The sequence below is a fragment of the Aedes albopictus genome, chromosome 2 (genome assembly GCF_035046485.1).
Source record: "Aedes albopictus strain Foshan chromosome 2, AalbF5, whole genome shotgun sequence".
Taxonomy (NCBI): domain Eukaryota; kingdom Metazoa; phylum Arthropoda; class Insecta; order Diptera; family Culicidae; genus Aedes; species Aedes albopictus.
The window spans coordinates 228,019,954-228,044,388 of NC_085137.1; the positions used below are offsets into that span (position 1 = coordinate 228,019,954).

General features: G+C 43.3%; 1 protein-coding gene across 2 annotated transcripts in view; it reads left to right on the forward strand.

Moving 5' to 3' along the window:
- Positions 1-24,435, forward strand: part of LOC115257192 (eukaryotic translation initiation factor 4 gamma) — a 279,253-nt gene that overhangs the window by 241,147 nt on the left and 13,671 nt on the right. The window lies entirely within an intron of this gene.

Sequence of the window (24,435 nt, forward strand, 5' to 3'; positions counted from 1 at the left end):
TGAGGCCTTCTCCTTCGGAATGTATTAATTTGGAATTTGTTTCAAAAACAAAAAGTGAGAATCCTAAGGAATTCCTGTAAACATTATGGAGATAAATCTTTATAAAGCTTCTTCTGTTATTACTTTAGGAACTTCTGGTGTAAATACTTTGGAAATTTCTTCCGCAATTTCTTAGGAAATTTTTCCGCAGTTCTTTTGGCAATTCCGTCGGAGATTCTGTCGACAATATGTTTTAGGATTTTTAGGGAAATTCTTCAGCATTTTAAGGGACCGTCCTTATATGACGTAGCATATTAGAAAAAAGAAGGGAGCCTCTGGAAGTGCTGGACCATGTATTAGGTATGGGAAAACAGGCTTCGAGAACTTTGTCCCAAAATCTTTCAGGAATTCCTTGCAGGAATCCTTCGGCAATTCTTTGGCATTGTGTTCTCTCGCATTGTCTTTGGAAAATCACTCGATTAATCCTTTGGAAATTGTTCGCGCAATTCTGTTGGGAATCATTTACATAATTCGTTCGGTACATTCGTTGAGAGGTTTGGCTGTGATTTTTTGCGGAAACTCCTATGACAACTTCTCTGGAATATTTTTCGGAAATTTCCGCAGGATATTCTGCGACAACATCTTTGGAAAACTCTCCGGCAGTTTGTCAGAGAATTCATTTGGCAGTTTCTTTAAAAATTCTTTGGGAATCTTGTGGGAAGTTTTCGGATACGTATTTTGAATTTCCTATGAGAATTTCATCAAGTATTTCTTTGTAAATTGATTCGACAATATAATTTTCAGATTCCGTTGACTATTGTTTTGGCTTTTCGAATTCCTCTGTACTGTCTGAGAATTTTTAAAATAATCGGTGAAGGTATTCCAATAAATATGCCGAAGAAATTGTGGAAAGGGTTCCTGATATAATTGTTCAATAAATTTCCAAACAAATGCCCGATTGAATTTCCAGAAGGATTTCGGAAGAAAAACCTCCTGTGATTTTTTGAGGAAATGTTTAAGGGATTTCCAAAAGATTTACAAAAGAAATTGCCTAAAACATTCTCAAAGAAATTGCTGAATAAATTTTGAAGAATTACCGAAGCAATTCACAAAGGGATTGCCGAAGAAGTTGCCAACAAATTATTAAATAAAATCCAAAGAAATTCACAATGGTCGAAATAAATGCCGAATCTATTTCCAAAGTGTGCAATACTGTGTTCGATTCGAAAAATATTTTTTAATACGAAAACAGGTTAAAATTTGCACGTCCGGTTCCGGTTTAAGGAGGTCTCAAGAGCATACCAGGTAGTCTCAGGTGAAGTTACAGGAGGGGAAGGAGGGTCACGTCGGGCATAAGGAGGTTTGACGTAAGTACGTTAGCGTTAGCGTTAGCGTAGTTACGGTATACTTCGTAGATTGGATACTAACAACATTCATGTACCTTTTGCTAATCTTGCTTATCGGAACAAGGCCGGGGAGTTAACTTTTCTCCAATCTTATGCAAGAATACCAAAAGCACAAATGTCATTATTCCCGGCCACGCCCATCTTTACCGTAACTTGCGATAGGGGAAGGAAATGTTGATGTAGCACTTATTTAAGAGGCCTCCGACTCAGTGACACTCCCATAAGTACTACGGATTGGGTGGTTGGGAGATGTATTATGTAGATTTAGGTGAAAGCTGGCGATGGACCCACGGCATTGTAAAAATGTTGCTACGTCATTCCGTTCAAAAGATATTGATGATTTTGTAGAAAAAAATAGGCACTTTTCAAGTATTTTTCACTTGAGTTACAAAAATAACACCCCTCTAATTTTTTGATATGTTTTATAACAACATTTCTTCTTTTGAATGCGGGCAAAATATATTTTTTTATGTTTGCCCCAACCCGTCAAAACACCTTTTTAAAAAACTATGATTTTTTTAAGAAAAATGCCCATAACTTTTGAACCAAAAGAGACAACGATCATCTCAGCACACGAAACGACGCGTCTTTAAATGCTCTATAAGTGTTTCTTGAGCGACTTTGATGAAAAATCGAAACTGAAAAAGTTAACGCCAGAAAACCGGTTTTTCTTGAACCACCCTAAGCTTATTCAGAAAAATACCTCTAGATCGGCCAATTTTAAAGCTACATAAAAAGTGTATTCAGCAAACTTGCTCAAAATTGAACGATCTACAACTATTCCAAAGAATGTATATAGTTATTCTTGCAAATAAAAAAGTTTGATTCCCAATTTCTTTGAAAATATGGACCACCCTAATTTTCATGTATATTGAAAAAAGGGCCTTATTTTTAGGGACAACTTTGTAGAAAACCATATTTGCCTAAAAAATCATTTGAAGGCGCTGCATGCATCTTTCCTCGTTAACCGGTTCGTGGACCATTGTGCGTTGCACTATAAATTTAAACTTGAGACCTTGAGAGCTTGAGCTTGACCGCCCGTAGATATCGCCATCGTAGGTATCGCCAGACCAGCTACACTCACACAAAGAGCCATTGAGATATCTGCTGGGGACTAGCAGGCATCTTCAGTGTGTGAGCGTTGGTGATCTTCTATTTTTAAGCGACAATCAATGGCGCCTGCTACGTCAGGATGCAGGTCAATGTTGGGAAGGGGAAGGAAGTGATAATTGCATCGTTTGTATCCACGCCTGACCGAATATACCACTGCGTCAGTACAAATTCATGCGGATGTCGGAGTGTTGGTGGGACTTGGTTGGCAGAAGGTTCACACATTGGTTTGTGGATACCATGGTAAGGTGATAGAATTGTGTGTTTTTATTATTCAGAAGATGTGCGGCACAGTTCGCTTGATTGCATAACTTGTAGGCGTTATATCTAATAGGATTGAGAAACTGTGCAGTGAAAGTTTGGAAGGAAGGGAAACGGCTTTTTCAACCCGTTTCTGTTCTAGCGATGGCTATGAACATGTGAATATACACGAGTTGTATATGTAGAGAGGAGAGAGATAGTATGTATAGAAAGATACAAAGTAGTAGGAAAGGGACGGGTCAGGGATTGAACCCAGGACCTTCTGCATATGAATCAAAAGCGGTAGCCACTAGACCACCAAGCCCGTCAGCGTTGCACTAGAAATTTCTCTGGAAACTCCACTAGGATTTCCTCTTAGGATTTCGCTGGGGGTTCTATGGGGAATTCTTTCAAAAGTTCCTCCGGGAGTTAGGAGGTACTCAGTTAGGAGGTACTATTGGGATCACTAGGTATCCTTCCAGGAGTGCCATTCTTGGATTTTCTCCGGGAATTTCACTGAAAATTCTAGAATTTATTCTAGGAGTTTCAGTGGAATTCTTGCAAAAAGTCCATTTCCTGATCATTCTTCCAAGAAATGCTGCAATATTTCTACATTCGGGAATTTATGCGAAAATTAATCCAGTTTTCCAAAGTTGCACCGTGATTTTTTTATTCAATAATTCAACAAGGAATTCTGCAGGGAGTTTCTCTGCGAGTTTTCCACAAATTCATATTAGGTTTCTTCCAGAACTTCCCCCAGGGATTCTGGTAATTCTTCCGGAATTCTGACAGAAAATTTTCCGGGAGTTCTTTTGTATTTTTTCTGGCAAATCTTCCTGAAGCTTCCCAGGAAATTAAGCTTTTTCGATCGAAAAACGTCTGATAAACACGATGGAATCAAAATTTTTAAAATCAAAATATACGTATTTTGAGAAAAATCGATTTTTAGTTTGAAAATTAAAAAATATGATATCCGGCAACATTGTATCAAAAAAATAATATTTTTTCTGGATTCCCTGAACGATTTCCTTTAAAAAAGCCGAAGGTCGAAAATGTGTATGTGCAATCGTTTCGATGATAAAAATAAAAGAAAGAGAGGATAATTTTCATATCGGAAAAAACGAGGGGTGCTGCCACGGGCCGAGGGGTGATCCGATCGGCACCAAAATTTGGATTTTTTCTTTTACCATCTAAACAAATGTTTCAGCCAAATTTGGTTCAAATCCGTGTTTGTTTCTTAGGTACGTGCTCCAACTATTTAGCTGGGTAAATTGATGGGTTTCCAAAATTTTGCGAATCGTACGAAAATAACCGTATAGTAAATCACCGTTCCCATTGTTTAGGAGGCATGGCAGTGGGAGTGTTTAAAGCTCTACCAAAAATGTCAACAGGAATTTGATAGGAATTCTATCATGACGTTACTTACTTACTTACTTACTTACTTACTTACTTACTTCAGAACTGTAGGTTTAATATGATGAACATGTTTTTATGACGAAGTGTCCATAATGACGTGAGGTCAGTTGATATGGTACTTGATGAATCGTGGCGAGTCATTCCCGCAATTCTACTGCAATATTTTCGAGGATTCTTCGTTATTTTGGTTGAGGTTCTTCTGAAATAATTATCAGGCTTAACATTCTTCTAAAATGTTCTAAGTTTATTGCCGTAGGCCAGAAGACAGAGGTAACATATGAGATCGTGATTTGCAACTAGAACAATCAAACAGCTAATCAAAAGGATGGCTAATTTTGAATAAAGAAATGAACTTTTTTTATTTAAAATGGGTTATTGACAATTCATTGTATCGGAATTTGTATTATCCATTCAAAACTTTTACTAAAGTCTGAAAACATCTTCAAAAGAACATAACAATTTAATATGCTTATTAACCCGGGAGCAGGCGCGTCGTGTATTGAGTACACGCACCATAAAAATTGTACGCTTGCGGTACACGGCGTGAGTGTGGTTTCGCTGAAGGTGGTCGAAGACGCGACTGCTCGAGGCTAAAGTGACAATTTATCTATTATGCCACAAAATATGCAATACCATCTCATCCGTCAAATGTCCCATTAAAAAAAACTCAAATTTTAATCATTTCACTAAATAACTTTTGCTGACATTCCAAACAACAACGTTGCCAAACGGCGAGCCTGCACAACATTGTCGAAAATCTTCCAGTCATCATCATCATCTCTCGAATCACGTCTTTTATTTGGACACGGGCTCATCAGCATCAAGCGCCCGATCCGCCGCCACGCCGCCAGGCGGTCGGTCCATGTGTACCTATTTAAATCATCCACCCCGCAAAGGTGTTAAAATGATTTAATGGTGATGAATAGGATGCTTTTTTTTTTGCTGCGCTGCGATCATCACCACACCCGGTGGGGTGGGTCGAGTCAACCGCGCCGCCCCGTACGATCATCTTCTTCATCATCCGTCGTCGTCATCGTCGGTGTGTGGTTTGACCGCGATTCCACTTGAGAAGAGGGTACGCGACACGTTCGTAGTAGGTACTTTCGCTTTCGTTTTCAAACGAAACGAATTTGATCGGGCGGGCGGTGATGGACCGCGGTAGAGAAGTGCGCGGAAGATATCTGTGACCCAGCTGGGGTTGAATGGCGTTTGCATGCCGCTTGTGTGAACCAGTAAACTTGTTTGGGATTAGTTATTAGCCGGGGGGGGGGGGGGGGGGGGTGTTGTTCAACGAGTCGCACATGAGGGGTTCTTTTTTCTGTTTTGGATGAGAGTACATATTGGGTTAGCGGTTACTTCATGATTTTATTCCAAATATTTGATTATGCAACGCTTTGAATTTCAGGACTGAGATTAGATTACGTTCATGTTTCATGTCGGGCTACAATTCGTTCCGTTGAATCTACGTCGAATGAATAATCTGTTTCTGCTGGGCCAAGAAATCGCTTCCACTCTCCCAGGAAGCTGATGAGGAACTTGTGGGGATCTAAAAATTCTTTAGCATAGGGAAGGCCCTGGGGACGGATAGGAACCTGGACTTGAAAGTAGTTTTTGAAAAGGCTGGAAGGATTTTTCCCGGAGGTTTGGAAGAGGTTCTATTGTCAAAGGTGGAACAACCACCCGTCGATACGAAAACCCATAGGCAATATGCTTGTTCAACATGGCAGGGAAAGTGCTCGAGCGGATCACTATCAACTTACGGTTGAAGATTGACTGTTGGGAACGTTGCAGTGTAGCTGCCAGCTTTTAATAGTACTACGGGTAACCTTTTTCCCCAATTCAAGCGACCCGTGACGAGGGATGATTTGTCCAGGGGGTGAAATGATGATCTCGATCGTTAACGGAGCCTGTGGGACACCTAGGCACCCCTCGCAGTATTTTTGCCTTTCTCGTACACTAAGTGTGCTGGAAAGGCTATATGTTCACTCCAAGAATGACTTTTTGATAGAAGACCCAGAGGGTTGAGTCACATAAATATACCAATCAACTCAGCTCGACGAATTGAAGTGATGTCTGTGTGTGTACAAAACAAACTCACGTCACTTTTTGATAGTAAACCTCAACCGATTTTAATGGCCGACGGTTCATTCGACGCGGAATCTGGTCCCATATTATTTCCTATTGAAATGGTTGGGATCGGTCAAGCCGTTCCGAAGTTATGGCCATTTAGGTAATCCGGAAAATTCTACAAACCAATGTATGCGACACATCAAACTGCGGATTTCTTAATATTCTCATGAATGGAAAGCGGGGAAATAGTGTCCGACCACACCTGAACCATATTGTTCCAAAACCGGTTCCGGGTGTCCCGCCGGAAGTGGCCAAATATAAAAGTAAACCAATCCCATGTATGCGACACATCAATCTGCGGCATTTTCAATATCCCAATGGACGGAAAGCGGGAAACTAGTCTCAGACCACATCTGAACCGGTAGTGTTCCGGAACCGGTTCTGGGTGTTCCGCCGGAAGTGGACAAATATAAAAGTGAACCAAACCCATACATGCGGCACATCAAAACGCGGCTTTTCCGATAACCTGATAAACGGTAAGAGTGAAAATAGTCTCAAACCGAAAATAGTCTGAATCGGCAGTGTTACAGAACCTGTTCCGAGTGTCCCGCCGGAATGAATCAAATGTAAAAATAAACTAAACCCATGCATACGACACAACGATACGCGGATTTTTAGGAAACCAGATGAACAGTTTGCAAGAAAGCAGTTGCAGATCGTTTTTGGGATTAGTGGTAAAATGTAAGAATGAACCAAACTCATGCGTGTGGAAAATCTAATGAACGGTTAGTAAGAAAATTTTCTCATACCATATTTGGGACAACCGGTTGTGTTTCGGAACCAGCTCCGGGTGTCCCGCCGGATCCAATCACTGATTTTTTGACAACCTGATGAACGGTTATCAAGAAAATAGGCTCAGACTCCATTAAAGACTACCGCTAGTGTTGTAGAACTAGCGTTGGGTGCTTCGACGGAATTACGAAAGTGAACAAAATCGATGCAATGTAAGAGAATAGAATCTTGAGAAAACTAGAACAATCTCATCAAATCACACATTTTCCGAATTCTGAAGTGTAACTATACAGTAATATATATGTTGTATATGAAAATTAAAATTCAATCGCAACAAGCACAGAGAACAGACGTCCAAGCTCATGCAGTGTGGTTGTGTAAAGCATTACAACGGTTGTTTTGAAATAATTGGGAATGTGGCCATTACGCGGCGCTGTCACATTTCGAATAGGGATACAAATTTGCCGTTGTTTTACCTTTTGGTGCTAGTGTTGCCAGGTGTGCACCCCAATAATGTTCTGCCAAGATAATGTGTTCGACTTACTAGATTGTATCGTTGTTCAACTCATTTCTAAATGAAAGTGGTGAAACTAATAAGCAATGGGTTGCTCAAATTTGATTATTGAATAAGTGAAATAATCATGAACATCTTGTTATTTGAGCAAATACAGCACTGTCTCTGAGAAGGAAAATTTAAACGTGCGCTAGTGAAATATTTTTTTAGTAAGTGCCATCATGATGTCAGAATGAGTTTTTAGGTGGGAATGTCACCGTTGATGTCGCTACTGAGTTTTTTTTCTTTACACAAGATTTTCGAGGAATTTTGTTCGAGCATGTTCGTCTATTCTCTGTGGCAACAACTTCAAACAAAGATTGTTTAATCCCCTTTTCCATCTAAAATAACCAATTGGCTAAAATAACTGCGCAAAGTATTGATGCGACTGATTGCACCCTCGCACTCTGTAATGGATGAAATTTGAATGGGATTTGGAATGGAGAATTTCACTTGCTGTGCAGAAAAAAACTTTGTCGAAGACCGCAAAGTGATCTTTGATGACGAAAAAGGTTATATCCTAGCTTGATCAGCTTCCAGTGATAGTTAAAGTGGTCATTAACATGGGACAGAAAAGAACATTTCACTCCTGTACTTTTTTATTTCCATTTTGGCCCCATAACAACCGTGCAAAATTTCAACTCGATTGAAAACCCATTTCCGCCTCGGCTAGCGTGCCGGGAGAGGTCTTGGATGGGCCATACATAAGAACAGGGATAGACTTTCTGCCATTGAGGTGGCTGCGGCCTCGAAGTCGAACATTAACAAGGACCTCTTAGCAGACCTTGTTGAAATGTCATAAGTCCACGATGGCGGCCAAGTCGGACCATGACAAATTCATGCCGACTGCGGCAACAGCAGAGCCCAGAGACTCGATTGCTTACAACAAGCAATCTAAGAGCAACATTAACGGCGGCTACTATTCGAGCAACCCGCACAGCGCTACCATTTTGACTTAACCACCCTTTTCCACACCGGTAGCAATCAAATTAGTCACTCTGATTCGTATCGGGAGGGCTGTCATATTCCCATAGATTTTTTAGCAGCGCAACTGTCCCGCTACTATATTTGGTCACCCACCCATAGCGCTACTATTTTGCGAGCGCATCCAGCAGCGACCGGTAAAGTTTTCTGTAATGATGGAGGGCTGCCAAACGGGCTATAGAAGCGCACCGTTAAAGGTGCTCTAAGAAGCGTACGAGGCAGCCGTCAGGAGAGGAACTACTAGGTGGTGCTCGCAAGACCAAGATATTGTTAATACCGAGAGTGAAGATCAGTAATGTCGCCAAGTTAGACCCCTGCCAGGCGTCCCGGAAAGCTAGGAAAGGAGAGCCTGAAGAGGGGTCATTTGCAGGTTTTCAGTCCCGACAGGTTAGGGCCAGTCAGGGTCAGGTCAACCATGCGAGGTACAAGTGGAAACCTTAGCCGTTCGACTATAAAAAGACCCGGCCGACCAAGGGTAGCCTTGGTTCAGCTACCTGTGGTGGTAATTTTTATTAAACTATGAAGTTCATTCGTGACGGTTCTTGTGATGGATGCTAACAAGTCCGTTAGTACGGGGAAATTCAAGGTGGGATGGTCTGTAAGCCGCTGGGCATTCACGAGCCACCGGAGGTTTGCTTCCAGTGTCTTGAAACGGGACATATGTCGTGGGACTGTGAATACCCTGACAGGAGCTACATAGCTTGCTAGCGATGTAAAGGTGAAGGCCTAGGCACAAAGCAACACCAACCTTCCTATGTGCTTGAATAGTTCTGGGAAATTCACAAATACAACAAGTGACAATGCAGGTAATGTAGTTGAACCTGAACCATTTACTTCTTTCTTTCGGTTCGTCAGCAACATCCGAGAACATGTAGTTTAGTGATAAGAAAGGGGTAATGCGGATGTGGGTGTGCCATAACACATCAAAGTAGTTAGTGTCGTATGATGTGTCTGGGAGAATAAGCTGCAAGCAATCCTATTCGCTAGGTGCAGTTCGGTCATTCATGACTGCGCTGCAAATCCGTTCGTAAAATCCACTCCACTAGAATAATTGATCCGTCTCAGACCCTATCACTGTAGTGAGACGTTTGCCCACCTCTAACGGATCTTCATAGCGGAAACATATTGAGTGCCCGTCGATAAAGACAATTCAACATATTTTTCTTTTGTACCGTACTGCCAGGATGAAGTCCAGTGATGATAGCGGGTGACTAAACGCCTGAGCCGTGAAATAAGGATTCCATCAATAATTCCATTTCACGAACCAATGGAGTCATGTCAAGCAGAAAACCTGGCCTTGATCGAGGTCGATTTGGCTAATGTTGGAATTTAGATTACCTGTAGCCGGAACGGAGCAGGGTTCGATTATCGACGTTACTTTTTGTAGTAATAGCCTAAGAAGAAGTTCGAACTGGAGGGTAGATGATGCCTACACGCACAGTGCCCCCCGGGTTATAGACTCCCGGGATGTTCAGATCTGCTATGCAGAAATGCCTGGATTAGGGAGTCTTCCCAGATGTTTGGAAGCAGTGGGACCTGGTACTGGAGGCCCATCTGGAGGCCTATCGGCATATAGACCAATATAGGGTATATGTACCATTCCTTGGCCTAATTTGCAAGCCGCCTTGACAATTTTGACCATAACCCATGAATTATTACCACTAGAAATAATATGTTGACCCTATTACACACTCTAGGTAATACATGTTTCACCAATTGGAAGTAAACTAACGTAAATATTCAAGAATTTACTTAATTAAGTTGAAAAGATTCGATGCGATGGTATGCAACGTTGGTCTATGGTACAAAAATTGGCCTATTAGTGGATACAACGTTCGCCTATTGCTTTTCATGCTCTAGAACCACTTATTATCTCAATTTTTCAATATTTCAGGTGAAGTATTATATCTTCTTGTTCACCAATCTTACTTGTAAATTACATTTTCGAAGGCAATTTTTAAAAAAACTGTAAATAAATTACTTAAATTAAAGTTCTTTCTTAATTTATTAACGAAAACAATTTAACCCTATTATTCTGTTATATTTTTACAGTCACCGTACACAAAATCTTTCTTCCTGTTCGTTCTTTCTGGTTCTTAGCAATGCTGTTGACGTCACTTTACTGATGGGCCAAGATTATGGTACATAGTGAAAAAAATGTCCTCAATATTCGGCCCACATTCAATTTGTAAAATATTTATTATTCGTTGAAAATAAATATACAAGTTCAAAATAGCGGCTTTGACCGTCGCATCAAATGTTGTGTTATTGAAAAGTCAGTTCTAAATGTTCCAGAATAATGCCATTTATGATCATGTGTATAGACTACCCACTTAGCCGAAGAATCATGGCGTCTACAAAAGCTAAATAAGGTGACATTTTCATTCAAATTTAATGCTCCAAAGTGCTCAAATTGAAACGAAATGTTACAGATGTTTGCCGCATAGCTTTTCCGATATCCAGTTATGCGTGTTTCTTTGAGTTTTTGGCTAGCTTTGAGATAGGCCGAACGAGGGGACTATGCCAACGAAGCATCCCGATACCCTACTTGATCCACACGGCGAGGAAGGAGCTTGAGATAATCATTTTCAACAGTCCGAGGAGGACGATGCAAAGCGACGCCAAGCTAGTGAAACTGGGAGCCGACGTACGCAGTATTAGACGTACTTGTCCGGGAGAAATGGTCCTGCGACAAGGAACGTAAGGGCGCCGCCTACAAAAGTCTGGCAGAAGAGGTCCTTGGCGAAGGGGTAGAGGCGAGGATTCTTACTGCTGAGGCGACTCTGAAGACAAAGAACCTAGACGAGGTCACTGAGGCCGAAGAGCTCGTCACGGCACTGCGGCAACAGCTAGAGTAAGGTGGGGCAAAAGTTCGACCCTAGTTGAAAATTCAATTATTCTCAAAAAATCGAGGCAGATAAAAATAAATGAATACCGTGTGGTGATTCTACCATCCATCAGCTAAAATTTTGCTGAACAAAGTTACGCCAAATGTCTTTTCAATTTTGAGTTACAACACTTTTTGTATGTGTGTGTCTTATTCGAACTCTTGCCCCACCACTGGGGCAAAAGTTCGAATCTTGTGTTTGTGGAGTTTCGCTAACCGTAGCACACTATTTTGATACTTTGGCATTAGGAATACCTAAAACCAATTAATATTTGATGTTGGAACTGGAATACACTTTAAAGTTCGATCTGGATTTTACCCAAATCAGGGTTAAATTTACTACACCAAAAATTAGTAGTTTTCCGCCAAATCCAGATAAAACAACATTTTTTTCAACTTTGATCGAATTTTCTCACTAATTCCATCATTTTTATAATGATAATATGTACATTTTGCCGAATTTTAGATTTTTACCTAAAGTTGCCACATGACTCGAACTCTTGCCCCACAATTCGAACTTTTGCCCCACTATGTGTAAAATATGACTTCCAAATCATTTTTGCAAAAAGTTATACATGCTAAAGCTTCTTCGAAATATACCTAGTTACGTCCAAAATAAAATATTGAATTCGATTTCATTATAATTCCATTCCATGCGTTGGAAGGATCATCGCATATTACATTTTTTTGATCAAAAACCAACATTTTGTCATAACTTTTCGAAATATTGATTAATTTTCATAATTTTTGAAAAGAAAGACTCTTTTTCAAAAAGGCTTCGAACAACCTTGACACCCGAAAGTAATAATTTGAATTGAGCTCGAAAACTTCAAAAGAAACTTTTGCCCCACTTGAACTTTTGCCCCACTTTACTCTACCTGTGGCGGACACACAAAAATCCGTTAGAGTAAGGATGATCTAGGTGGGTTGGTCAGTATGCCATCTGACCTTTCGTGAGCCACCGAAGGTTGTTTCAGGTGTCTAGAACCAGGACACAAGTCATGGGACTGCAAAAGCCCGGACAGGTTGTGCAAGGTGTAGGGGAGACTGGGGAGACTTGATCCCTTATTCTTAATTTGCCTGTAACTTTAAGAAAAAACACAAAACTGGATCCATTTTTCGTACAGAATGGCAGGTAAACATCTATTGCAGGCTTATACACAACAGAAGGACTTTAAATTATTGTTAAAGCTTACAAAACTGTGTTTTTATGGAGGCATGTCTTATGATGTGTTTTTCAAAAATGGGTCACAATTGATCCCCTTTTGAGCACATGGTTATTTTAAAGGGAAAATAACTCCAGAAGCTTCCTATTCATTTTCTTTTCAAGTTTTCTTGCATTTTTGATGAATACGGTGTGATTGAAATTATAAGATTTCCTTAAATTGTTAAGGATATGCCGTATTTTGAAAATGAGGAGACTTGATCCCGTTTTGATGGTGTGTAATAAAATAATAATTATCTGACACGTTTTATCATTGAATATACTAGAATTCGGAGTAAATAGAGGCTTCCAAATAGAATTTTATTTTTCACATGTATAATGTGTGTGTAATCCTCGAGGGATCAAGTCTCCCCATGTCACTGTTGTATACACTAAGCTACATCAATTGAAATATTTATATAACAGCCTTATTTGGACAAATACGTTTGATAGTATGTTATTTATACTATGTACTGTGAAATTTTGACACGATTTGGTTCAATTTTCACAAAGTTATTGAGATTTTTCGGAATCGCCTAAAAGATTTCTGAAGGACTGAAAACAAACCATCAGCCATTAAAAAATAATGCAATACACAATTAAAATCAATTATAGCCAAAACATTGTCGTCTGTCCAGATGTTGTTTTGGAAAAAATATGCTAGACGAAAACTGTTTTTGATTCCGAGAAAATATGGGGGGAACAAGTCTCCCCAGGGATCAAGTCTCCTCAGTCTCCCTTACTGGGGAAGCATGGCCGAAGTCCATAAGGCACAAGATTGCACGAGTCTACCCATTTGTCTGATTTGTTCCGGGAAATCCGTGAACAACAGGCACCCAACGGGTGGTCCAAGGAAAGTATCAGTGAACAAATCACAATGCAGGTATCGCAGCTGAACTTGAACCACTGTGACGCAGCTCAGCAACTGCTTTGTCAGGTGGTTTCTGAGCGGGGGACGAATATCGCCATCATAGCGAACCCATACCGAGTACCCGCCGGCAACGGCAATTGGGTCTCGGATGGGTCCAAAACGGGGTCTTCTTCTGTAACTGCTATGCGTCTCCGCGGTGGTCCATCAGGTATTTTGCATAGATGCTGGACTGTATGATAACCGTGATAACTGGGCGAAGGCCGGTTGTAAAAGCAGGTGACTTAAATACCAAGGCCGTGAAATGGGAAACCGTTTTACGAATCAGCGAAATCGGATCCTGCTTGAGACACTGGCCATGCTAGATGTCGACCTGGCTAATATTGGTGTCTAGGATACCTTTATTCGGAACGGTGCGGAGTCGATTATTGACGTTACTTTTTGTAGTCCTGGTCCAATAAGAAGTTCGAACTGAAGATCACACGATGGCTACACTCACATCGATCACCTGGCGGTTCGCTACAGTATCGGCTACAAAAACCGCAGGCAGTGGATAGAGGAAGAGGCGGCTAGGCCAAGGCCAAGCCCTCGCAGGTTTAAGACATAATATCATACTGCGAAGAAGGGGTTTTTAGGGAGGTGCTCCGCCGTGAGCGAAACCTACTTGGTTTAAGTGGTGACGAGCTGGTAGCGGTGCTCTCGCGTGTGTGCGATGCGACCATATCTAGGCAAGTCGAACTAGGCGGCTGATGCAGCGAGCACGATCTGAGGAAGAGCGAAACGAATGGCGGTTGGTGTTCGCCGCTGCTAAGATCGCGCTGAAGACCGAGTTGATGGCCTTTATCAGAGTGCCAATGCGAATCCGTGAGGTGATGCCTACAGAAGTGATGACCAGTATAAGAGGTGTAATGACTCCTACAGAGCAATCTCCGAGGCTGACGATGAGGAGAGGGTCACCGATGTGGAACTTGCGGGAGTAGCAAAGGCCCCAGGTCCAGACAGAGTTCCGAACCTGGCCTTGAAAGTAGCTTATGCAGAAGCTCTCGAGATATTCAGGTCTGCTATGCAGAAATGCCTGCACGAGGAAATTTTCCCAGAGGTTTGGAAGTGGCAGAGCCTGGTTCTATTTCCAAAGGTGGGAAACCACCCGGAGACCAGTCAGCATATAGACCAATATGCCTGATCGACACACGGTGGGGAATCTGCTCGAGGGCGTAAATGGTTCCTCGAGCAACCACTTCCCGAGTAGAGGAAAAGAGCTCGATAATAGCATATTTTGATATGGAGATCAAAAAGTGATATGGGTTTGATTGACATAAGAGATAAAAGATCCAAAAATAAAATCAAAAATTTACTCCTGGAACATCATTATCAAATCATATTTAGATTTTGTAAGATCTAACCAATAGCAGCGAGCTATTCGTATGATCTTGAAATATCAAATTTTGATATTGTTCAGATGTTCCAGGAACATTTTTCAGATATTATTTTCAGATCTTTTATCTCTTATATCAATCAAACCAATATCATGTTTTGATCGTCAGTATTTTACCTCTACCCGGGTTCGGCTTCCGGCAGGGTAGGTCTTTCGTAGACGCTATCGTGTCGGTTACAAAGACAACCGAGAAAGCGCTCCAGCGTAAGAGGCAGGGAATTCGCTACTGTGCAGTAGTGACCGTGGATGTAAGGAACGCGTTCAATAGCGCCAGCTGGGCGGCTATTGTCGATGCGCACCTGCGACTGCGAGTACTAGTTTACGACACTAGTCCCGCAAGATTACATTCTGGGTCCGATGTTATGCAATGTCATGTACGACGAGGTGTTGAGGTTGAAGTTCCTGGTGGGAGTGGCACTTGTCGGCTTCACTGACGACATTACGCTGGTGGCCTACACTGAATCAATAGAAAAAAGTGGAGTTGACTGCTGCCCAGTCGATCGCAGCTATGAAGGAGTGCACGAGCTTCAGAAAACTATAATTGGCTCACCACAAAACTGATGTGGTGATTGTCAACAACCGGAAGGAGGAGGCGCTTGTAGTTGATGAGTGGCTAAGCCAGCCACAATCATAATGTGGTCTCAGAGTACAAAAGTCGGCTACGTAGATCATGTCGTTGCCTTATAGTCGAATACGACCCTTCCTTCACGCAATTGACCGGCAATTTAGGCTGGTATGGTATGGCGTCCCCGGCAAAGACCAGGGTAGGCAGAGCTCGGCATCGTCTACACATGTCATAGTGCATATGCCCTGCGGTTGAACTCGACTCTTTTTTCGGAATGGAAAGATGTTCCTGAGAGGAGTTTTGGGCGACGTGTAGAATTATAGAGTGTACATAAGCACATAGGGTCTTGTTCCGGTGAGAAGCTTTTGCAGACGATATCAGTTTCGATAGCTACGGAGTAGCGGGAAACATGCAAGGTGTCCACTCTGCCCAGTTTCCAAGGACAAATGTAGTGGCGATACTACATGAGAAGCTGACAATTCGACAGCGGCCTGTGTTAGTGTCTTCAAAACAAAACACGAGCAACAATTCCGTAACTGCAAGACTAGGAAAAAAATATCGGGGATGAGCTTTGCAATACCCTATTATGCTAGGTTTTTAGGTGGGTCGGGTAGCAAACCTGCCTCCTTCGTTGGCATTGGAGATGTTCCCAGTTCTCACTCTAAATTATATTCTCAAGTGTCTGCTGAGCAAAAATCCCCAACTCATGCGTAGAAAGAAATGTGGTAGGAACTTACGAAAACCAGAGTTATTTATATTCGACACTCCCTTCAGAATGATGTTAATACCTGTAGATCGTATAATGTAAAACCCATACTACTTGTTATCGATCAACCAATTTGTTACTTTATTCATTCGCATTGAAATATGACAACTCTTTTCTTAATAAATAAACGAGTTCTGTGAAACCGACGGTAGAAGAAACACGCGTTTTTCTTTCGCTACCGAATCCGATAGTTTTAAATACAGTCCACTTGCCTCGTCGGACAAAATTTTGTGGTCCTTCTAGGCCGGATGAAGTGATCATACCGTGAAAAGATTCGTTGACGTGTTTTTCCGTCGGGAAATTCGCGATTCGCTGTGAAAATTCGCGGTAGAACATTCGGCTGATGCAACAGCAGTCGAGTGTAGTGGGGCTCAGCCTACCGGTCGGTCGTCGACGCGACTCGTGGCGCTCACTCGTGTGTGTTTGTGTGACGAAGGATGCTACGAACACCTTCGAAAGCGGATCAGAAGGATAGGGGAGTGAATAGCCCAATTCTAACGATCAGTGAACAAATCTTGGAACAAAAACAAAAGGAAAAAACGAAAGTGATGGAAGAAAAGTTGAAAGTGCTCGTTCATCAGAGAGGAGCGGTCAAGGGAAAGTTGACACGCATAAGAAATGCACTCGAAGATAATGACGTTGTACCGAACAATAACCTGAAAAATGTGCATTTTCTCCAACAACATTCGAAAACTGTTGAACTGTGCTATGGCGAATATAATGAACTACAAAATTCCATCTACGCCCTCGCCCTCTCTGATGAACGAAGAAGTGAACAAGAGCAGCGGTTCATTGAATTTGAATCGCTATACAACGATCTGAGCATCCGACTTGCGATGCTCCTGGGAGATGCCCGGCAACCAGCCCCGACTGTTCCTGTCTTGATGCCCCCGCAGTACCCCACTGCACCCACACCAACAGCCCCCCACGTCGTCCCCCAGCTGAAAGCACCACTGCCAACGTTTGACGGAACCTACGAGTCGTGGTTTTCGTTCAAGTGCATGTTTCAAACGATCATGGCACGCTACGAAAATGAATCGCCAGCGATTAAACTATATCATCTGCGTAACTCGCTCGTCGGCAAAGCAGCCGGCATAATTGACCAAGATATCATTAATAATAATGACTATGCGGCGGCGTGGGCGATCCTTACTGAGCGATTTGAGGACAAACGGTTGATTGAAGATAAACACATCGACGCTTTGTTTACTTTGCCAAAAGTTCCGAAAGAAAACTCGAGTGACCTTCGAAGACTTTTGGATACTTGTGTGAAGAATGTTGAAGCGCTGAAGAAGCTGGGGCTGCCGGTGTCCGGGTTAGGGGAGCGGATGGTAGTGAACCTGGTCGCGTCAAAAATGGACAACGATACCCGAAAGGCATGGGAGGCGGAACAGAAATCCGGAGTTCCTCTGGATTACGCCGGAACGATCGAGTTCCTGAAAAAACAGTGCCGGATTCTGGAGAAAATGGAGGCGAACAGCAAACCAGTGGACATTGCGAAGCCGGTTCGCCCGGCAGTGAAATCGCAGACGCTTATGATGACCAGTGAACAAAAGTGTACAATGTGCGATAATAAACATGAACTGTACAAATGCGAACTTTTCAAGATGAACAGTGTGAATGAAAAATACAACCATCTGCGGAAGTTTTTCTTGTGTTTTAACTGTATGCAGAAAGGGCATCGAACAACCGATTGCTCTTCTTCGAACTCCTGTCGGAAGTGCAGTAAAAGACACCACACGTTGCTGCATCCGGAGGACAGGAAGCCCGATGAACCACAGGTGAAGGCACCGCCGTCTTCAAGGGAAGAAACGGCCGTACGACCGACGGACGAGCACCGAGCTCGCTCTGAGCAGCCATCCCTTGGCACACCCGAAGCCGACCGAAGTGAACAGAACCTCGCCCTCTGCACGACGGTGGTTACTCCGAAGAAGCAGACGTTGCTCTCGACGGCCGTGATCCTAGTTTACGGTCGAAGCGGCGTTCCATTTCCATGCAGAACGCTTATTGACTCGTGCTCCCAAAACAATTTCATCACCGAACGATTTGCCAACTTGTTGGCCTTGAGGAAGCATTCCTCGGACTATCTGGTCAGCAGCCTGAATGGCGGATCCACTAAAATCCGTCATGTTCTACGAACCACGATCAAGTCTCGGCTGTCGGACTATTCAGCGAAGCTCGAATTTCTCATCGCGCCACGGATCACGGCAGACCTGCCGTCGAAATCATTTGATACTTCCCACTGGAACTTGCCTGCGGAAAGTATTCTCGCCGATCCAACTTTCAACAAGAAGGGTCGCGTTGACATGCTGCTAGGAGCGGAAACGTTTTGGGATTTGATGAAGAGCGGTCGGATCAAACTAGCAGAAAATCTTCCTTCACTCACGGCTACAGAACTTGGCTATGTAGTTGGAGGTGTGTTATCGGAGAGGGATCCAGTTATTGCACGGACCTTCTGTAACGTCATGGAGGAAGAAAATTTGAACGTCACCCTGCGTCGTTTCTGGGAGATAGAAGGAGCGGACAACTTTCGTACGTCGTCAGCAAAGAAGTCAAACGCCTGCATCGAACATTTCCAGCGTACCCACACCAGAGATTCCGAAGGCAGGTTCATCGTACGACTGCCTTTCAATGAGCGAAAGGGCGAACTTGGTGAATCCCTTGAAATGGCCACCCGCCGCTTTCTTAGTTTGGAGCGAAGGTTGGACCGTCATCCCGACCTGAAACAAGAATACTCGGCCTTCATCGCGGAGTACGAAAGCCTCGGCCACATGAAGCAGGTGGAAGCAAACTTGAACGAAGCCCCAGGAACCACCTATTACTTGCCACACCACTGTGTCCTACGACCGGGAAGTACGACAACCAAATTAAGAGTTGTCTTCGACGGTTCAGCACCTACGACTACGGGAGTTTCGATAAACGACGCATTTCAAGTTGGGCCTACTGTGCAAGCTGACCTCGAATCCATTCTTCTGAACTTCCGCAGTTTCCGATATGTCTTCACTGTAGATGTACCGAAGATGTTTCGGCAGATTCGGGTACACAATGACGATGCGCCGTACCAGCGTATACTCTACAGAACCACACGATCGTCTCCACTGAAGGTATTCCAACTGCAAACCGTTACATATGGGCTAGCTTCTTCCCCATTCCTGGCCACTATGTCGCTATGTCAGCTTGCAGAAGACGGTCGGGAAAAATTTCCTTCGTGTGCAGCAGTAATCAAGAGATCCTGTTACATCGATGACGCCCTGAGTGGAGGTCATACGAAGGACGAAGTTATTGCGTTGTGCAAGGAATTTGAGGAACTTTTGCACACTGGTGGATTCGAGGCGCACAAATGGTGCGCCAACGCGAAGGAGATTTTGGAGCATATTCCTGCACACTTGCGAGGAACCGACTTCAACGTGAATGACGATAAGACTCCTGTTGTGAAGACGCTTGGCATAGCATGGAACCCGGAGGAAGACTGGTTCACCATGCAAGTGGAGCCGATCACCAACGACCGTCAACGTTTGACGCGTAAGCAGATATTGAGTGACATCGCGAAAATCTTCGATCCGCTGGGTTTCGTGGGACCCGTGATAACGGCGGCCAAGCTGATTTTTCGTGAAGTTGGATTGCTGAATCTCAACTGGGACGACGAAGTGCCAAAGGATCTGGCGAAACGCTGGCACACCTTTCGAGAGGAGCTTTGTGTGCTGAACGATTTGAAGATACGGCGATGGATTGATGGTGAAAATGCAAACCACATTGAGCTGCACGGTTTTGGAGATTCGTCAGATGATGCATACGAGGCGTGTTTGTACACACGACTTGTACATACGAACGGTAGCGTTACGATGAGGCTAATATGCAGTAAATCTCGACTACTACCGAAGAAGCTCGGTAAGACCAAGGCTATCACAACTCCAAGAGCTGAACTTCTGGCGGCCGTCCTACTATCCCGTATGGTGGCCAAGGTGATGGATGCCGTAGACCTCCGTTTCACATCGGTAACTTTGTGGAGCGATTCGACGATCGTCTTGAGCTGGATCCAGAAAGCTCCGGCGGTCTTGCAACAGTTTGTATCGAACAGGGTTAGAGAGATACAGCAGCTAACGAACCAGTACAACTGGCGGTACATATCGACCGACGATAACCCGGCAGATCTCATCTCCAGAGGTGAACGTCCGAAGAATTTGATTCAACGAGGAATTTGGTGGTATGGCCCTGCTGCACTGCAAATATCCAACGTTTCCGTAGACCAGCCACCCCTAGTACCCGAAAGTGAGTTGCCTGAAATTCGACCATCAACTTGTTTGGCTGCGGTGATATCAACCGAACGATTGCCGATATTCGAGAGGATTGGCAATTTTGCTAAACTACAACGGTGCATGGTTTACGTCGTCCGTTTTACGCACTACATCATCTCCAGAAAGAAGAAGTTGATAAAGGGACGACCTACCGCGCAGGAGACCGCTGATGCTTTGAAATTGATAATACGCCTTGTTCAGCGCGAAGCTTTCCAAAATGAAATCTCGGCCCTTCAAGAAGGATCGGACGCAAAACATCGCCTACGGAACCTAAACCCGTTCATTGATCCTGAAGATGACGTGTTGAGAGTGGGTGGGCGTATCAAACGGGCGTTCATACCGTTTGATAGTCGCCACCAGATGCTGCTCCCAGCAAAACATCCTGTAACTGAAGCACTCGTTCGGTATCAGCATGAAGAAAACCTACACGCAGGTCAGAAGGCATTGCTGGCCGTTATTCGCCAACGGTACTGGCCGCTCAATGTCAAATCAACCATTAGGAAAGTGATCAAAGCATGCGTCACGTGCTTCAGGGTGAATCCAACCTTAGATAATTAATAGATAGATATCCAACTAAAGCATCGTAGTATGCATGCAGTTGACATCGCTGCACTTACGCCATCTATTAGTCGGCGGGTGAAGTAAACCGCCGAAGGAAGTGCGCATTTTCAATGGAACTACCCTGCGCACTTGATGGTTTTGCCGAAACCTTGGCAACTGATGTGTTGTGTTTTGTGAAAAAATACAACCAAATGAGACGGAACTGAAGTACGTATTTCAGTAGCGCCATCAAAACAGCCAGCGCCTGGGGGTTTGTGCTATTGATAACCGCTACTTCCTCCGCCCACTTGGCGTTAAAATCTATCGAAATTGCATTACCTTTTGTTAGCTCGAGCAAAAAACTGGTACCTCCTTCTGATACCAAAACTAACTTTCTGCATGGTGCCTTCAAGTAGTTACGCGATAAGCTGAGTTCTGTTGAGTTGGGTCGGAGATGCCTTACTGCAACTCTACATTTTCCCTGTGACCTTCCCTTGTTCATCCTCTCCTCTCCTTGGCGTAACGTCCTCACTGGGACAAAGCCTGCTTCTCAGCTTAGTGTTCTATGAGCATTTCCACAGTTTTTAACTGAGAGCTTCCTCTGCCAATGACCATTTTGCATGTGTATATCGTGTGGCAGGCACGAAGATACTCTATGCCCAAGGAAGTCAAGGAAATTTTCTTTACGAAAAGATCCTGGACCGACCGGGAATCGAACCCGTCACCCTCAGCATGGTCATGCTGAATACCCGTGCGTTTACCGCCTCGGCTATATGGTCCCTTGTTCATGTTCATGGCAAATTCTTGGAAACCTATTTCATTGTAAGGCCAAATCATCTAGTATGACCGAAGAGATCAATAAAATAGAGATTAAAAAATGTCAATAATTAATCATGGACCCTCGGGAAGTCTACTCCCAGGTATCCGCACATCTTATAAAATGGAAACAATCTGCATCAATCATGTTTCAATGAAGGATGCTTTTGTAATACATGAATCGTTTTCCAGTTTTGTATAAAATAAAAACGGCAGAAAAATACTTTTATGAAATCAAATAATGAACACTTTGTTTATTTTACAATTATGTAAATTGAATTAAAAAAAACCTTTGACAAAATATAAAGCTGCGGTGACTATGGGATACCACCGCGACAAACGCTCGATAATTGCCTCCAGACTATGGTGATGGGATGCGTAGATTACCGCCCCGTGTTTCACGACGGTAATGAATCACACAACAGCATCAGGGACTTTTTATTTTTCGCAAAAGCGATCAACGACTAACTACTTGGCTTTGCAATTTACTGCGCGATTCCCCCAGCCGTGTGGGATTCTAGAGCGAATTCAAACGAGCTGAAAAAAACGCAAAATTTCAAATTCTGAATCATTGAAATCATATTGCGGAATATTACCTGGGAATTGTCATCGATATCAAACAGCTGGTCTTGGCCCGGTACGTCCGCAATTGTTCCGTTCTGAGGATTCCGTTGATGAGAACTCCCACAGTTACGAAACACGTCGTTTCCGTTTCCAACTCTAACGAACTCAAAATGACAGTTTGTTTGATATTGATTGTAATTTTTAAATCTTGTTTTGAAGGTTCCTTAGATACAAAATAACTGGCTAAAAATGCGCAGGGCGGAGTAAACGAGTAGTTCACCCGTCAACCACCATTCCGGAATAGGCGCTACTATTTTGTTGCCAGCTGTCTTCATAAGTGGGAAATCTATGTATTAATTATCTAAGATCCAACGAAGACTACTCAGCTGATGGGTGATCTCCCTTCCTATAGAGTCCAGCCTGCTCCTGTGTTCGCCCACACTGGAATCGATTTCGCCGGACCATTCCACATCAAATCACACACCGGGTTGAGGAAAGCAATAATAACGAAAGGATATCTCTGCTTGTTTGTGTGTATGAGCACCCGGGCGCTACACATTGAGGTGGTCTCGGACCTCACCACGGAAGGTTTCCTTGCAGCGTTGAAAAGGTTTGTGGGTCGTCGAGGATTGGTGAGTAAAATTTACTCAGATAATGCGACCAACTTTGTTGGATCGCAAACCGAGTTGGAGAAGCTGGCGACACTATTTTCTGAAGAGCAACACACAAAAAGGGTCGATGAATTCTGCAGAACCAAGGGGATCGAATGGAGCTTTATTCCACCGAGGAGCCCCCACTTTGGTGGGATATGGGAAGCGGGGGTAAAGTCGGTTAAGTTTCACCTGAAACGGATTGTGGGATCTCGTAGCTTAACGTTCGAGGAACTGACAACTACAGTGGTGCAAATTGAAGCTCAACTCAATTCACGACCACTAACGCAATGTAGTGATGACCCCAATGACCTTACAGCGATTAGTCCGGCGCACTTTCTCATTGGCAGAGAAATGCAGTGTATCCCTGAACCCTCCTACCTCAACTTGAGGGAATCCGCGTTGTCTCGGTGGCAACTTGTACAAGCGATGCAGCAACAGTTTTGGAAACGTTGGACGTCCGAATATTTACCCGAGTTGCAGAATCGTCAAAAGTGGTTCAAGGTTACCCAGATACGAATTGGTGCATTGGTCCTTATCGTCGATCCAAATGCCCCACCAATGCAGTGGCAGCTGGCCAGAATCATAGCTCTTCATCCGGGACGAGACAACGTCATCCGAGTTGTTACGCTGAAGACGCCGAAGGGGGAATGTAAGCGAGCTGTGACCGAAATCTGCCTCCTGCCGTTGGATAAGGACCTCGTAGAAGGATAATTGAAATGTTGCATTTCAACGGGGGGGGAAGATGTAGATCGTATAATGTAAAACCCATACTACTTGTTATCGATCAACCAATTTGTTACTTTATTCATTCGCATTGAAATATGACAACTCTTTTCTTAATAAATAAACGAGCTCTGTGAAACCGACGGTAGAAGAAACACGCGTTTTTCTTTCGCTACCGAATCCGATAGTTTTAAATACAGTCCACTTGCCTCGTCGGACAATACCTTTGTTCATTCCAATGGTAAAGATATCGCAATAAATAAGCCAAAAATTCAAACTTAGCATTCACGCAATCACTACATTTCACTCGAAGATCAAGAATTGATTTGTAACTTTTTTTAGCCCTAGGCTAGTTCATCTCGGGACCCACGCTTTACTTCCCTTCCGAAGGAAGAACTCACTTTTCGTGAGTTTGTCGGGAGTAGGATTCGATCCCAGGTCCTCGGCGTGATAGTCAAGTGTTCTAACCACCACACCAGGTCCGCTCCACTGATTTGTAACTGAGATCTAAAGTAACTCGAACACATTCAATCGTTCATCAATCCACTGAACAGATGTTACTTATTGCC